The following is a 16,205-nucleotide window of genomic DNA, read 5'->3' on the forward strand; positions in this document are numbered from 1 at the left end:
TTCAATCTTTGTATCCCTAGCACATGGCAGTGTCTGGCATAGTAAAGTCTTCATAAATTCATTTTGTGTAAGGGAATGCCATGCTGACAGACATCAGGTAAACTGAGTCCGGTGCAGGGAAGGGTGAACAAGATGGCGCTGGAAGGAACGGCCCCACCCCTGGTTTGTGTTTGTTACTATAGTTCCAGCTTGTGTTCTTTACTATAGTTTCGGGTTTATTTATGTGTGTTACCATGGTTCACTGGGCTGGCTGGCAGAGACTATATAATCAGAGTGCTTGCTTGAATAAATTGGAGTTGCTTCATGACCCGCTGTCCTGCCTCATTCTTTTACTCCCGAGCTCCACAGGAGGATGAGCAGCCTGCTGGTCAGGCATAAGACTTGCTCCTCTTGGTATGCTATGCCGTAACCATAGCAACTTAGCGCCCAACAGGGACAATAGCAACTTGATGCCCAAACTGGGGCCACAAGCAGGGGGAAGGAGCAGGAAGCTCAGCCGAGGGAATCAGGTCCCTCAGTAACCCCCCGAGTGAGTCAGGCTCTTCAGAAGCCTAGACAGTGTACAGGAGCTATCAGGATAGGGTCAAAAGTGGATACCTGAGCGCGACAGGAAACCATAGCCTGTCTGCTTCACCGAGTTCCTCTGGAAAGCGGGTCCGAGAAGCCGACGCATGAGAAGACGCGTGCATTCAGCTTGAGTGAGACGAGGTGTAACCGTGAGTAAGATTGAAATGGGGCAAAGCTCACAAAAGTTGAGTCAGGGTCAATACACAGCAATAATTTACAAAAAGATCAGGAAACATGGAACCACAGTAAGTTTGAGTAATATAAGGAAGTTCATAGATACCATTTGTGAAATCTGTCCTTGGGTATCAGAACGACCTCCTATGAGTTTAGACTCTTGGGTCATTGTTGGAGAGCAGTTAACAGCTTTTGAACTCGAAAATCCAAATAAATTGGATCCTCACACTTTCGTCCTATATAACATGCTGAAGAATGTGTTCATAGAGGAAGACGGTGGCAAGGCAGTGCAAAGGAGAACATTTGCCACATCCTCACAGACGACCCCCTCTGAGTCAGGGAGTAGTACAAGGGATAATAGCCCAGTAAGGCAGCCAGCATCCATATATCCAAACTTAGAGCTGGAACAAGAGAAATGGTGAGAGAGAGAGACAGTTCGGGAACTGAGAGAGGACATGCAAGAATTAACTGAAAAATTAAAGGGCTTGCAGAAAACTAAAAGGAGGGTTAGCTGGAAAAAGGAGTTCACTGATGGTGAGAAGGGAGGAAGCACAGATAGTGAGATAAGAGGAACAATTCTGACATCTAGCGACAAGATGAGGGAAGTACAAATAATTTTCAAAAAATCAGCATTACAGCAGACTCTAGAAAAGCTGAGAGAGGATGGTGATTACACTAGCCTAAGGGAGATTGGCGGGGAATGGATAAGTGCATTCCCTGTATTGGAGGATAAAGCAGAGGACAGCTCCGTGACGAGGACTCACGGGCCCATACCAGCCTCACAGATAAAAGAATTGAAAAAGGCAGTTACAGATTATGCGATAAATGCTCCTTATGTCCTCATAAGATTAAAAGAATTGGCTAATTATGTGTTAAAATTAATCATGAGAGCCATCTTGGCTCCGGGACAATATGTTTGCTTTCTTCAGCTTTTGGCAGAAAAATTAAGAGCCATAGCAACATCAGTTAATGCTGGCAACACTACAGATGCCCAACGGTATCATGATATGTTATTTGGGTCAGGAGAGTATGCAGAAGACATTAAGCAAATAGGACATGATCTAGTGCTGTATGAGAGGTTAGCCCAAAGGGACGAGCAGGCCTTTATACTGATTCCTGAAAAAGGTCCTAAGAAGGTATCTCTGCAATCACTGAAGCAAGGAAATGCAGAACCATTCACTGATTTCTGTGCCCGAGCAACTGAGGTTGTCACCAGGACTATGGGTAAAGTGGAAGGTACTGCTGTAGTGATAAAGGACATCCTCCAATCAGGAGCTAATGCAGATTGTAGGAAAGCTATGCTAGGATTACCCAAGAACTGTTCCATTGAGGACATGTTAAATAGGTGTGAGGAGGTAGGATCTCAGACATACCTAGCAAGAGTACAGGCGTTCATCTTCACAGCGGCAATGAGAAATTATCAGGGAGCTGGACCAAAAATGAGATGCTTTAAGTGTGGAAAAATAGGACATTACCAGAGGGAGTGTAGAAACAATGCAGAGGAAAGAAAGGGACTCCAGAACCAAGGGAACAGAACGCCATTTAAGAGTAGGCCAACCACACCCTGTCCAAAATGTAAGAAAACAGGACATTGGGCTTCAGAGTGTAGGTCATTCCCCCCTCTCAAGGGTAGTGCTCAATATTTAAACATGCAGACGGGTGTCCCTCCAGCCCAGGAGACAAGGAGGGGCTACTGGGAGGACTCAGAGAGGATCCCACAGGCCACTACTGAATTCAGAAGGAGGTACCAGACATTCAAGTTGGTGCCATATAGTCAAAATTAATTAGAAGCCTAGGGAATTTCCTGATACCTCCATTCACAACAGTATGGTTACCAATAGAAGGAGTACGCATCAAAACAAAGCAAGAGGTTATCATTTCTGCCCCAGCAAACGCTTACACAGGCTTACAGGCCGTAGTACAGCAACCACCAATTGGTGCCTTGCACAAGATCCTGATGTGCAACTCTAACAATGTGGAGGTTGAGGTTGATAGAGGGCAACCGGTGGCACAATTGATACAAATGAATCATAACATAGAACAAACAATATATTGGACTCAATAAATTGGCAATCAGAGACCAATGTTTACCATATATATAGAAGGAATACCTAAAACAGGCCTTGTTGACACTGGTGCAGACAGAAGCGTATTCCCTTTTTCACAATGGGAATCTCAATGGCCTATAGAAGAGGAAAACAGTGTATATGGCATAGGAGGCTCACAATGGGCCAGGGAGGTGGCCAGACCACAACGGTGGACTTTTGAGGACAGATCAGGCAGACCACCAGATGATTTTAAGAAAAGATTGGAATGGATGCCTCCAGCCACAGAACAGACAGCCATGTGGCGAGATCAGGAAGGGCTTCCCATAATACTATGGGGAAGAGACCTGCTTACACAATTAGGGGTAAAATTAACAACAAATTTTTGAATGGGTCCATTGATGACAACGCCGTGAGAATTCCACCATCAAAATTACGATGGATCTCGGATGAGCCCATCTGGGTGCATCAATGAACCCTAAAATATGAAAGTCTCACGGCCCTGAAAGACCTAGTACAAGAACAGTTAGGACACATTGAGGAATCCTTTAGTCCTTGGAACTCTCCTGTATTTGTCATAAAAAAGAAATCTGGAAAATACAGAATGTTGACTGATTTGAGAAAGATCAATGACATCATGCAGCTGATGGGTGCTTTGCAGCCAGGCTTGCCATCACCCAATGCAATTCCCAGCAGTTATAAACTTTGGGTGATTGACATCAAGGATTGTTTTTACAGTATTCCTGTCCATCCTGAGGATAGGGAGAGGTCTGCATTCTCTGTACCCAGTGTCAATCTACAGGAGCCGTACAATCGTTACCAATGGAAGGTACTACCCCAAGGAATGAAAAACAGTCCCACAATTTGCCAGTGGTACATAGACAAGACATTACACCCAGTCAGGAAGAGATTTCCCCAGGTGTTGATACTCCATTATATGGATGATATCTTAGGAGCTCATGATAACATTGGAATCTTAGAAATGACACTACAAATGATAGAGAGAATTCCTCAAACAGGGCTTAAGAGTAGCATCTGATAAGATACAGAAAGACCTGCCTATACACTACTTAGGACACACCATATTAGAACATCAAATCCATATTAAATCACCAGTAATAGATGTGTCTAAAATCAAGACTCTCAATCATATGCAAAAGGTGATAGGAGAGCTTCAGTGGATCAGACCACAATTAGGAATACCTACAGGTGAATTACACCCATTGTATGACATGCTGAAAGGAGATCCTGACTTAAATTCGCCACGAGAATGGACTCCTCAAGCGTTGGAGTGCATCTCCAAAATTCAAACAAAAATCGTAGAGGCTAGCACCAGGAGATATGTACCAACAGAAAGTATGTATATCTCTATCCTTTTCACTGTGGAACTTCCCACAGGATGTCTTTACCAAGAGGAAGGGGTATTAGAGTGGATACACTTGAAGAGAGTACACAACAGGTCTTGTGTCCCTTACTGTGAACTAGTTGCACAAGTGGTTTACAAGGCAATTCAGAGAGTGAGGAAACTGATAGGAAGAGATCCTGATGCCATCTACTGTAGATACACTAAAGAACAAGTAGAGAGATGCTGTACAGAATACCTAGAATGGCAAGTCATTATTAATCAAAACTTCAAAACAGGGAACATAAATAAGGCTCTAAGCATATACCAGGAAACACCATGGACATGGGCTGAGAAACACCAGGACACTCCGGTTATAGGAAAGAATGTATTTACTGATGCTACAAAATGGAATAGAGCAGCCACATATGTATATCAAGATAAATGGTTGCAGTTATATAATACTCCATTCTCATCCACCCAAAAGAATGAACTATTTGCGATCTGGAAGGCTTTAGAAATTGATGAGCCTATCAATGTCATTACTGACGGTAGATATGTAGCCACACTTATACCAGACCTAGAGACTGCCTGCATATCAACTCAATTAGAAATTGGACAGTTGCTAGCGGAAGTCCAAAACACCATAAGAGGATGTATGTTCCCATTCCACATTTTACATATAAGATCACACTCCAATCTACCAGGGCCTCTAGCAGAAGGAAATGAGGTTGTGGATCGAGTAGTGTCAGGAGGTGTATACCTAGAAACCACTGAGGAAGCTCAGCAGGCTCACAATAAGTTTCATATATCAGCAAAATCATTAAGACATTTATATAAACTTACTAAGAAAGAGGCCCAAAAGATTATAAAATCATGCATAGCATGCATTCCTTTCCAGCCACCGATACCATGCAGAGTGTACAATCCTAAGGGATCACATCCTAATGATATCTGGCAAATGGATGTGACTCACATAGCTTCATTCAGGAGGCTTAAATATGTCCATGTGTCTATAGACACTTTCTCCAGTTTCATCATGGCTACTCTACGCACCGGAGAGGCAGTTAAGGACGTGTGTAGTCATATGCTTCAATGTTTTGCCGCCCATGGTGTCCCATGACTATTAAAGAATGATAATGGCCCAGCATACACTGCTTCGGCCTTCCAAAAATTTCTCTCAGAATTTGGAATCTCTCATGTGACGAGGATCCCCTATAACCCCACAGGACAAGCCATAGTAGAACGTGCGAACCGCACCATAAAACAATATGTCCAAAAACAAAAAGGGGGAGTTTCGGGACCCAGGTCCACTGCACACAATCACAGGTTCATGGCACACAATCAATTTTTGGAAATTGGCACTGGCACTATACACATTTAATTTTTAATCAATTGAAATTAGCACTTTACTCAATCAATTTTTTAAAATTCGATGCGTATGGTCTTACATCTGCCATGAAATACATGGTCAGCTCAGACTGACTGCTAGAACACATACCACATTAACTTGGGGCAAGGGTTATGCTTGTATCTTTGCAGGAGACAAGGAGATCTGGGTACCAGTGAAAAGACTATGGGTTGTGCACTCCCACGAAGAAATCACAGGGATTCTGCCAGAGAAAGAAGAGGAAACTACAACGCCTGAGCCATGAAATTAGTCAGCTGCATCTTACTGCTTCTAACAGTGAGCCAGGCCGAGGACCAGTACTGGGCCTTTGGACATTAGTAGACATTTCAACTTTACAGGACTGGTGAAGGGCTATCCTTGGTGTTTGTACAAATAATGTATCAGTGGGATTTAGGGAACAATTGAGGATGGATCACGAATTCTATCAGGCCATTCTAATGTTAACAAATGATGTAATAGCTATTGGGGATGAACTGCAGGCCATAGAAACAATTGGCTTTAAGATGTGATAACAGATATCATCATTTTTGCATGATGAACAAATTGTACAACGATATTGAATTTAATTGGGAAGAAATAAGAGCTCAGTTGCATGGTTTAACACTCGCCAACATTTCAAGTGAAATGAAACTGTTGGAAAAATTGGCAATGGATGTAAATACTCAAGGGACAAAGAAGTTAATACCTGAAAATTTTGTTTCAGACATGATGCAACTTTTTGGTCATTCCACCTCATTGTTTGATTGGCTAGGTCCATTGTTGTCAGGAGGTATTGTTATCTTGATTGTTATAAGTCTTATACCAGCATGCCTCAAATGTGCCCTACGAACTGTAAAAGATACAATGAGGATGCTTACTGAAAATCAATTCAAGTTGAGAGATGTACAAACCCGTGAAGGTCATCGGGTCTAAAACAAAAAGGGGGAGTTGTAAGGGGCGCTGACCACCACGTCATGTGGGACGCCACACTGACGGACATCAGGTAAACTGAGTCTGGTGCAGGGAAGGGTGAACAAGATGGCGCTGGAAGGAATGGCCCCATCCCTGGTTTGTGTTTGTTACTATAGTTCCAGCTTGTGTTCATTACTATAGTTTCAGGTTTGTTTATATGTGTTACCATGGTTCACTGGGCTGGCTGGCAGAGACTATATAATCAGAGTGCTTGCTTGAATAAATTGGAGTTGCTTCATGACCCTCTCTCCTGCCTCATTCTTTTACTCCCGAGCTCCACAGGAGGACGAGCAGCCTGCTGGTCAGGCATAAGACTTGTTCCCCTCGGTAAGCTATGCTGTCACCATAGCAATTTTGAATTCGATGATATATTTGGGATGTTATCTAGGTGGAAGGTGCTGTCTCAGCCAGAGACCTATCTGGCAACTTCACTGGGGCACACCTTGCATGGAGGGAGGAGAGCCAAATATAAAGTGATGTAATGTAATATTATAATCAGGGTGAGACCCTGAGATGGGTTATTGTACTTGATGAGCAGGGACTACTGCTTTTTCATTAGCTATGGGATGGGGTGGAGAATGAATCAACTTGGAATTCCTAGAGGGTAAACAGGTATGTGATGGTATGTAGTGTTTTGTAAGCTTGTATTCCTAATGCATTTTAAGGAAAAAAGGGTTGTCCCTTGCAAGCATGTCAGGGAAAGACAGAGAGGAGAAGAAAGAACATCTTGATGCAACTATTCCATGGAGAAGTGAAACTAGAACCCAGATGGAATGATGGGAGTATAGAATTAGAACTGGAAGGGGCCTTAGCATCATCTGGTGCACCATCCCCCCATTTTACGGATGAAGAAACTGAGGTCCACAAAACTTAAAACTTGTTTAAGATCTCCCAAGTAGTGAGCATCAGAGACGGGGATGGCACCTGGGCCCTCTGACTGCGGGTGCTGTGCTTTCTGTGCTCCTGTCATTCATTCTGGTCACTGGGCATGCGAGGATGGTAGGGAATGGGGCTTTGGGGAAGCAGAGGTGGATGAGAGATTGCCAACAGAGATCACGGTCTGGATTATGCTTGCTCAGTCTTTGTCAGAGAGGTCCTCTAATAAACAAGAATAGGCAGCAAGCATAGAAGCTTTACAATGACAAGTTTATACTTTGTTCAAAATGTAAGTACTCACAAGGAAAGGATATTTTCTAAATTACTGAACGTCAACGCGTCTAAAGAAATTTGTTAATTCTATGTCTACCACTGTTAGAAATTTTTTGTACTTTTTAAATATTAATTCTTTCTTTTTATATGAGTTGTTTTCTTCCAGTAGACTTTAGTACATTTTATTGTTATCCATCTATTTCCACCCCCATTCTCAGTATTAGGACTTAGTAAATTATTGTTCAGTGAATTGAATACATTGCCTCCTCCTTAAAAGAAACGTATGTGTAAAACAAATGTGAGTTTTAGGCAGAGTCCTGGAATCCTTTGAGGTAGGGGTTTAGGCAGAAAGAGAACCACCAACCAGTTCTCTCCATTTAGCCTTTGGTTCCACATTCCTTCAATGATGTGAATAGCTATGACCCTGAAAGGGGATCTTCTGTTTCCACTGATTTGTAGTTTGGTTGAGGTTTTGTCTTAATTTATGCCTGATTTTTAGATGACAGTAGTTTCTAAGGTTGTTTGTTCCTAGTTTTGAAGAGGACCAATGACATCAAAGACTGATGTCTTGACTTGCACATGAATTGGATTTAAGTGAGGCAGTGTTGCATAAAGGAGTCAGCCTCATGGTCTAACAGAATCATCAAAGTCCAGTGACAAGAGAGAAGACAGATGATAAAGTGGATGATTTTAGTGTCTTTGATGTATGACCAACCTCTAAGCTCTTCACTGCCTCCATGGTCATTAGAACAAATTGTTCTCATTTGCCCATTTAGACAGGGGAAGTCTTCACATGCTTGGCATGGATCCCACTCTAATTCACTGACTAATCTGAGGTTTCAAATACTTTGGAGAGGAAAGTCAAGTCAAATGTTAGGGAAGCAGAGAGAAAAGGGGACTAAATAAGTTTTATCATGACCCTGGGCCTCATTTGCCCCCTTCTGTAACATGAAGATTTTGAACTAGGTAACCACAGAAGGAGGGACAGCAGTGTAGTGAGAATCATGTTGGATGTAGAGTCTGAGGTCTTCTGTTAAACATCTCACATCGGCAACTTATTATTTGTGTGATTTTGGGCAAATCATAGGAACTCTCTGTGTCTTATCTTTCTCATCCCCAAAACGAAGGGACCTCTATTAGAAGGCTTCTAAGGTACCTTACTGCTTGAATCTATGATTCTCTGATCCTTTCTAGGTCTTGATCTCAGCTTCTTTGGTGTCATAACCAGATACTGAGGGTCTTTGTGATTTAGTATTATGATATTTCACAAGTTTGGGCCTCCAAGGCAAACCCTGTGATTCCTCCTAGGCACCGTGTTTCTATGACTCACCAATAACCATACAATGATCTGCCCCACTCATGCATCTTAGAATCTTGGAATTAGAACAGATTGAATTTCATTAGAAACAAGCTCCAATTGGCCACTAGGTGGCACTCTTGGGGATGTATTCCACTAAGAAAACACAAATCATTTATTTAACTGATAAAACTGAATATTCTTTTAAACAAATCAAACTTTTGATATTAATCACACCTCTCTTCTTAACAAATCCTTACCATATAGAACTGTTGAATTACAGCAACTATTATTATTTTTATCCTAGACTATTTTTTGTTATATAGTGAGCAAGGAAATAGTAGAAAATACAACAATCAGGATGAGTGACAAAAATTTAGCACCTAATGAGTCCCTTATATAGCAAGTGTCAACAAACCTCACTTGCTGGTCATTTCTTGGTCTTCTACATGATCTGTTGCCATGTTCATTTTTATCATCCTGAACTGTAGGACAATTCAATTTTGAATATTTCCTCACTAATTAGCAAGTTGAAACATCTCTGACTAATTAGTCAATTAATTCATATCTCCATCCCAGTTTTTAAAGAAAGACTCCCTCTTATTTCTCGGATCAAACACCCTTATTTTCTAGGACTAACTCAGTATTAAAGAGCAAAAGAGCAAACACATAGCCGGAATGATCTCAAATCATCATTATGATGCAAAACACTTTTCCTTAAATTCTGGAAACAGTTGCATCACTTATTTTTCTCAAGATTCCAAAGTACATCTTCACTGAAGGATTCTCTTCACCTGTTCCTCAAAATAAAGGTTAAGACATCAAGAGAGAATTTCTATCTTCCTCAGCTTCTTTACCAAAACAGGAAAAATAGGAAAACAGTCTCTTCAGGTTCTTCTAAGTTATCCCTGTCAACATTTTCTTCAGACTGACTTCTTATACAAAGAAAGAGAGGTAACACTTTGTAATAAAAATTATAACTCTCCAATTTGTTCTTGTTGTTTATGCCAGACTCGTCATGACCACATTTGGGGTTTTCTTGGTAAAGATTCTGGAGTGGTTTGCCATTTCCTTCTCTAGTCAGGGATGTAGTGTCTTTTGGACAGGGCCAGGTCTCTTTGAGTGCTAGAAAATGGAAGGAGGGGAGGAGAGAAAGAGACCCACAGAGAGAAACAGAGAGACAGAGAGAGAGACAGAGACAGAGAGAGACACAGAGATGGAGAGAGAGACAGAGACAGAGACACAAAGTGACAAAGACTCAGAGAGCCAGACACAGAGAGGGAGAAACAGAGAAAGAGAGACAGAGAGACAGAGACTGAGAAAGACAGAGTAATATGATGAAAGGTAGGGGGAAGAAAGGGAGGGCACAGAGGAAGGGAGGGGAAGGAAGGGAGAATAATGAAGAGAGACTTGTCTACTTTGACTTATATCAGATCCAAACTTTAAACATTCAGAGAGACACTGGTACCTTCCATTTGTAAAACTGAAAGAGACAGCATTTGAATCTGACCTTAAGTTCAGTGTTCTACCCATCATGCCACTATAATTATGCCATCTTTTCAGTCTCAGGATCTACTTGGGGATTCCCCAATGTTTTCACCTTTGGTTCCAGTTTTAGCCTTCAGCCCTATAATTAGAAGAGATTACAGACTATGCAGTACTTTCACTTTAGATTTGGATCTTAAGATACAATGACACCCACTAAAACAGCCTTAATATGAAATTCAGTTTTATTACTACCAATAGTGTAAGTTTGCAAGTGTTTGCATATAAACAGTAGGTAATAGTTAAGACAGAATAGAAAAAGAGAAAGTATACATCACCAGTCAAGTCTGAGCTTCATGGAGACTGGAGAGGAGGGAGCAGTCAGCAAACGTCCTGACTGGGAGAGCAGAAGCAGGCTTCCCCACTTCTGCAGCAAAGACCTCCAAAGATCCTTCTCCCACTCAATTCTTTTATACATGTGCCTTCAAGGAAAAGAGGACCATTATAGCAGACCAAAGAAGGAACGTTGGTCAAAGTTTCAGTTCTCTGCTTTGATGAATGTGCCCTTGGACTGGACAGGTCCCTGAGCACAGACACCTCCTTCCTTAAGGAGTTTTATGACTCTTAAGGGTCTCTTTGCCCTGGCTACATGGTTCATTAATTCTTCCAATATTTATATGTTGCTTCCTTTGACACTCCCATTTACACGTCAGCTTTAAGTTACATTCCTTATGTTAGCTCATGTGGCCGTCATGCAAGGGGCTGAGGAGAATCTTCCTCAGTTTTGCCACAGTCAGCCCCTAGATTCGACTCAGACCCTGGCTGGGAATTATACATCATCCCCCAAATTAGAGGAGAACATTACACATCATCCCCTAAATTAGAGGAGAACAAATGCTCACTTGTAGAAAGAAAATGACTGCAGTTGTACAGAAATACAAGAAGTTATACAATTTAAAATACAATGTCCAAAAATTAAAACCAGCAGTACTAACAATAACAGATGTAAAAGAGAATAGAAAATGATTTCCATTGATCCCATAAGGACAAGGAAGGGAATAATTTTTGTCTAGTATCTTTCATCCAAACAGCCACATCATGAAGGTCATGTGACTACTCGTTGTGAACTGTGAAACAACAGGAAGTATTTTCTACCCTGAATACACCTCTCTCTGCTGCTAAAAGATAGTCTAAGGCTACACGATTACCTAATACCTCGTGGGCTAAGGAATCCAAGGATTCTTGTAGATTTTGCAAATCTTCAGCTATTTCATTAGCAATGACTTCAATCGTTTTAGCAATACTGGTCAATATCCATTCATGGTCAACATATCCTACCCAAGGGATTAAAAAGGTGGTGGCTTTACACATCCACCACAAGAAATTGTCCCAAGGGCTTCTCTTTCCTTTTCCTTGAGCAGCTGATGTGGTGTAGTTATACAATTGCATTCCAGAATTTAGTACTCCTAAAGTACACTGACCATGGATTTTATACGGATTTAGACACTGAAAAGCATTCAGCATAGTAATCATATCCCAAAGAGTTAAATTTGACACAGCCTCATATACCACTAAAGAGATATTAGATTTCCATATACAAAGATATATCTATTGGGTGCAGACATGGTTTTAAAAATAGCAGTATTTAACAATAATTCAATAGATTGTCCCCATGGAGAGGTATCATTACAGGATGAAAGGAAAAAAAGGATTTAGATCAGTTTTGTCCAATTGCTTATATATCTGCCAAGATGGGAACTTATTATGTGGAGGTTTTAATTTAGTAGCATTCCTATAGCTGTTGCATAGTCTTAATATGGTAGAATCAGGGGACCAAAAACTACAATTAGTAGGTACGTACATGAGAACCTTAGTCCTTTTAAAAATAGTCGGGGTCTTAGTACAGTTATAACACATCATATGAGTAAAGTTTGGAGAAGTGAATAAAGTTACGTTACCACTCACACAGGTATATGTGAAAGGGTCTACTTGAGTTTTCCATTCTATAGTAATCAACACAGGTCCAAAATGTTAGCTTTCATTGTAAGTCTGATTACAAAATTTTTGTCCAGAATTAAAGCAAGGTACTTCCTTAAAAGTCTCTTTTCTTGGTTGTACTTGAAACAAAGGTTTCATGTATCTGGTAGAAGGATATGGCAGGGCCATGTTGGACTGCTCCTGTAGTCCTCTGCATTGTGGAGGTCCTTCTCACACCTGAGGATGAATGTGGCAAACCCAACAATCCCATGGTCCAGTATCTGCCACTGCTTGTCCCAGTTGCGCAAGGGAATTTCACTGGCCCTGGTCAGAGGTCATTATGCCCAGGAATGACACGATCCCTATAAAATGCTATTCATGTAAAAACACCTGGGTTAATGGATAGTGATACATTTTATCATCCCCAGGGAAGTCCACTATAATGGTATTATTATCTCCCTCAGCAATAATCTCTGTTGCCTTGGGAACTTTAGTAGCATGTTATTTCATCCATATTTTAGCCCCTTTTACAAAATTAGTGTCTCCAAAGCCACTATGCATTGTGACAATAGAGAATGGTTCAGACTTTTGTTCTGCATTTCCCACCAGATATTTACTTGCAACTATTTGGATGATTCTTGAATTTATAGAGCACACCACAGGTTGGAGTCCTAAGTTTTGTGCTGCAACTTTAATTTTCCCCATGTGATCTGAATCAACAACCCCTCGAGTGTGTGTATTCCTTTTAGAGCCAAACAAGAATGAGGTAATATATGGCCAAAGTATCCAGGGGGGATTTGCATGCCAGTTCTGTAGAGGCTGTAACTACTTTCCCTGGGGGCAAATCCAAAGGTGTAAGAGTATGTCAATCATACCCAGCTGGGCCTGCCGTTCTCCTAACGGAACATGGGCTTGTGGATTCACAACCCACCACCTCAAAGAGTGGCCAATGAAGCATGGGCATCTACATTTAAAATGGAGAAGTTAGTTTGATGTGACCATTCCCAAATATCTTTCCACAATTCTTTTCCCCGTATGTCCTTGCCATACACCTGCCAACGGTCTCTGTGCCATATTGGCATCCACATTGAGAAATCATTAGCAACAGCCCACGAGTCAGTGAATATTGTGACATTTGTTTCCCCGCTCTGTTTTTATAGTCAAATGAACTGCTACCAACTCTGCAAATTGACTGCTTCCTCCTTGTCCTGAACTCTCAAGTGTCACTCTACGTATTTAAGGAGACCCATCTGTAAAGCAAGCATGTTTCTTACTTTCTGAGTTTAAAGTACTAAATCCTTGTCCCCATTTAAGTAGAGAGGCCTGTACTGGGGTGGAAAGATTAATATCAGTCTATTGCTCTGAATTAAGTTCAGACACCTTTTCATGTAATTGTGATATTCCTGTTTTTTTCCTGTTTTAGCTCTATTTTGAATATACCATTTCCATTTAATAATCATAGCTTCGTGTGCAAGGTCTATTTTATGGGAGGCTGGAGTACTCATAATCCATTGCATTATAGGAATTTGGGGTCACAGTACCACATCATGCCTTACTGTGAGCTTTTCTTTTTCCACAAGGGCCCAGTAAGCTGCCAATAATTGTTGCTTAAAGGGGGAACAGCATATTCCTGCAGTAGGTAGGTTTTGGGACCAAAATCCTAAAGGAACCATTTTTCCCTGTTGTTTTTGCCATAGGCTCCAATCAGCATAATTCTCCTGTATGGACACTTGTAATTCTATGGGCCCTTCCTGCAGGGCCATAAATCTAGTGCAGTTTGGATTGCTGCTTCAGCCTCCTCAAAGACTTTTTCCTCATCTGAACCCCAAGAAAATTCATACTTCTTTCGGGTCACTTTTAGTAAAGGGTATAGTGTTTGTCCCAAATGTGGTATATGTGTTCTCCAAATAAATGTATAAATTTTTGAGCCTCCTTCTTATTGGTGGGAGGGAGAAAATCTAATATTCTCTGTCTCGCTTTGGGAAGTATTTCTCTGTACTCCTGGTTCCAATGAATCCCTAAAAATTTAGCAATTTGAGAGGTGCCCTGTACCTTTCCAGGATTAATCTCCCACCCCTTCTCCTTTAAATATTCCAACAAGTCATGTAATACTGGTCCTACTTGAGCTTTCTCCTCCCCCTATATCATGATATCATCTGTATAATGAGTAAGCTGAACATGTGAGTGTTTAAAATCATCTAGATGTTCGACTATTATCCTATGGAATATAGTGGGGCTATCCATGTGGGAGGCAGGTAAAAGTGTATTGCCTCCTCTGCCCAGTAAATGCAAATTGGTCCCATTGAGCAGGGTCTATTGGAATGCTAAAGAAAGCATTAGCCAAATCTGTCACTGCATACCAGAGTCCGAAGTATTTCTGTACCACTCCTTCGGGTTATAGTATCAGATACAGCAGCATACAAAGGTGGAGTAACTTTATTTAATTGTCTACAATCTACTGTCATTCTCTATGAACCATCCAATTTGTGAATGGGCCACACTGGATTATTTCATTCTGTGGTTACAGATAACAGAACTCCTGCCTCTACATACTATTGCATAGCTTTGGTTATTTTCTCCTGCCCTCCTGGTATGCAACATTGCTTTAAGGTAATAACCTCAGTAGGAAGGGGTAAAGATACAGGGGACATTTTTAATTTTCCTACAAGCACTTTCCTAATTGAGAAGCACCACACTGCAAATTAATATCTGACTTCTGGCAGTTGTAACGTCATACCTGTGAGAATGTATGTATTCAGAAATAGGAACTATTACCACTGAATGTATGTATTCAGAAATAGGAACTATTACCACTGAATATTCTCTACAAGGGAGCTGTCCAATTTTCATAAAAAAAATGATTTGCTTAGCTACTATTTCTTTCCCTCCTAACCTGGTGATGGTTGATTATAGGATGCCCACACACATCCTCAGTCAGGTTCCCATGTATTAGCATGGCCCCTGGCCCGGTGTCCAACAGAGCTTTAATCATTGTGATAGATCCATTTTTCCAATATATAGTAATAGGGATATGTGGTCTATAGTCTCTCCTTCTTACTGTGTGGATTTCCAGTGGGGTTTGACCTAATATCCCCTCAAATGACTTAAATCTGGGTAGACTGGGGACACCAAGGGAGGGGCTAATGGTTCAGTTTGTATCTCTAACTGCCTTTCCTCCCAACCTTTTCTTTTTGTGCTTATAGTATAACTTTTTTGTGGGGGTTTCGTCAATTTTGATTTTGTCTACTCCTGCTCTTATCAGGGCAGCAAACAAATCCTTTCAGGGAATCCTATTCTCAGACCTTCTTTCCCCTTCCTCACTGTCATTGTTCCATCCCTCATTCTTTCTATCGTCCTCTCATTCCCCTATTTCCCCTAGTTATAAATTTCTTCCAGTACTTCATTTAAAGACTTCTGAGCTTCATTTAACAGTAAAGTCATAAGTAGATGTTTGTAAGGGGGGTGGGGTACAGTCTTAAAAAGTATATTCCTGTGATGGACTCAGGTAATGGTCTGCACCCCTGACCATAATAGTTGTTTTCATAACTTCCTCTTTCAATTTCTGTATCCCATCCCTTAGGGCATGGCTTGTTTGATCGTGGCCACATTAAGTCTGCAGGGTGTTGTTTGTTACACCCTTCTGCTGCCAGGGCCACTGAGTTAGTATTTGGGCCTGCAGTACCTCTCACTGTATAGTTTGCTGTACCAAAGAATTAGTGCTAATCCCTACAAACATCATAAAGTCTGTTTTGTCCACCCATATCCCTTCAGCTCCTGCATCACTAATTCTGACCATCCAGGAAATCA

The 16,205-nt window shown here is 41.2% G+C and overlaps 1 protein-coding gene across 4 annotated transcripts in view; it reads left to right on the top strand.

Annotated features, from left to right (window-relative positions):
* Nucleotides 1–298: 298 nt before the first annotated feature.
* LOC140521574 (interleukin-36 alpha-like) overlaps nt 299–16,205 on the top strand; it is a 38,989-nt gene continuing 23,082 nt past the window's right edge. For all 4 annotated transcript variants that reach the window (XR_011972987.1, XR_011972990.1, XM_072636765.1 and 1 more), the window contains exon 1: nt 299–6,817. The gene's annotated coding sequence lies outside the window, so the exon portion shown is untranslated. The remainder of the gene's footprint in view (nt 6,818–16,205) is intronic.

The sequence above is a fragment of the Notamacropus eugenii genome, chromosome 1 (assembly GCF_028372415.1).
Source record: "Notamacropus eugenii isolate mMacEug1 chromosome 1, mMacEug1.pri_v2, whole genome shotgun sequence".
Taxonomy (NCBI): Eukaryota; Metazoa; Chordata; class Mammalia; order Diprotodontia; family Macropodidae; genus Notamacropus; species Notamacropus eugenii.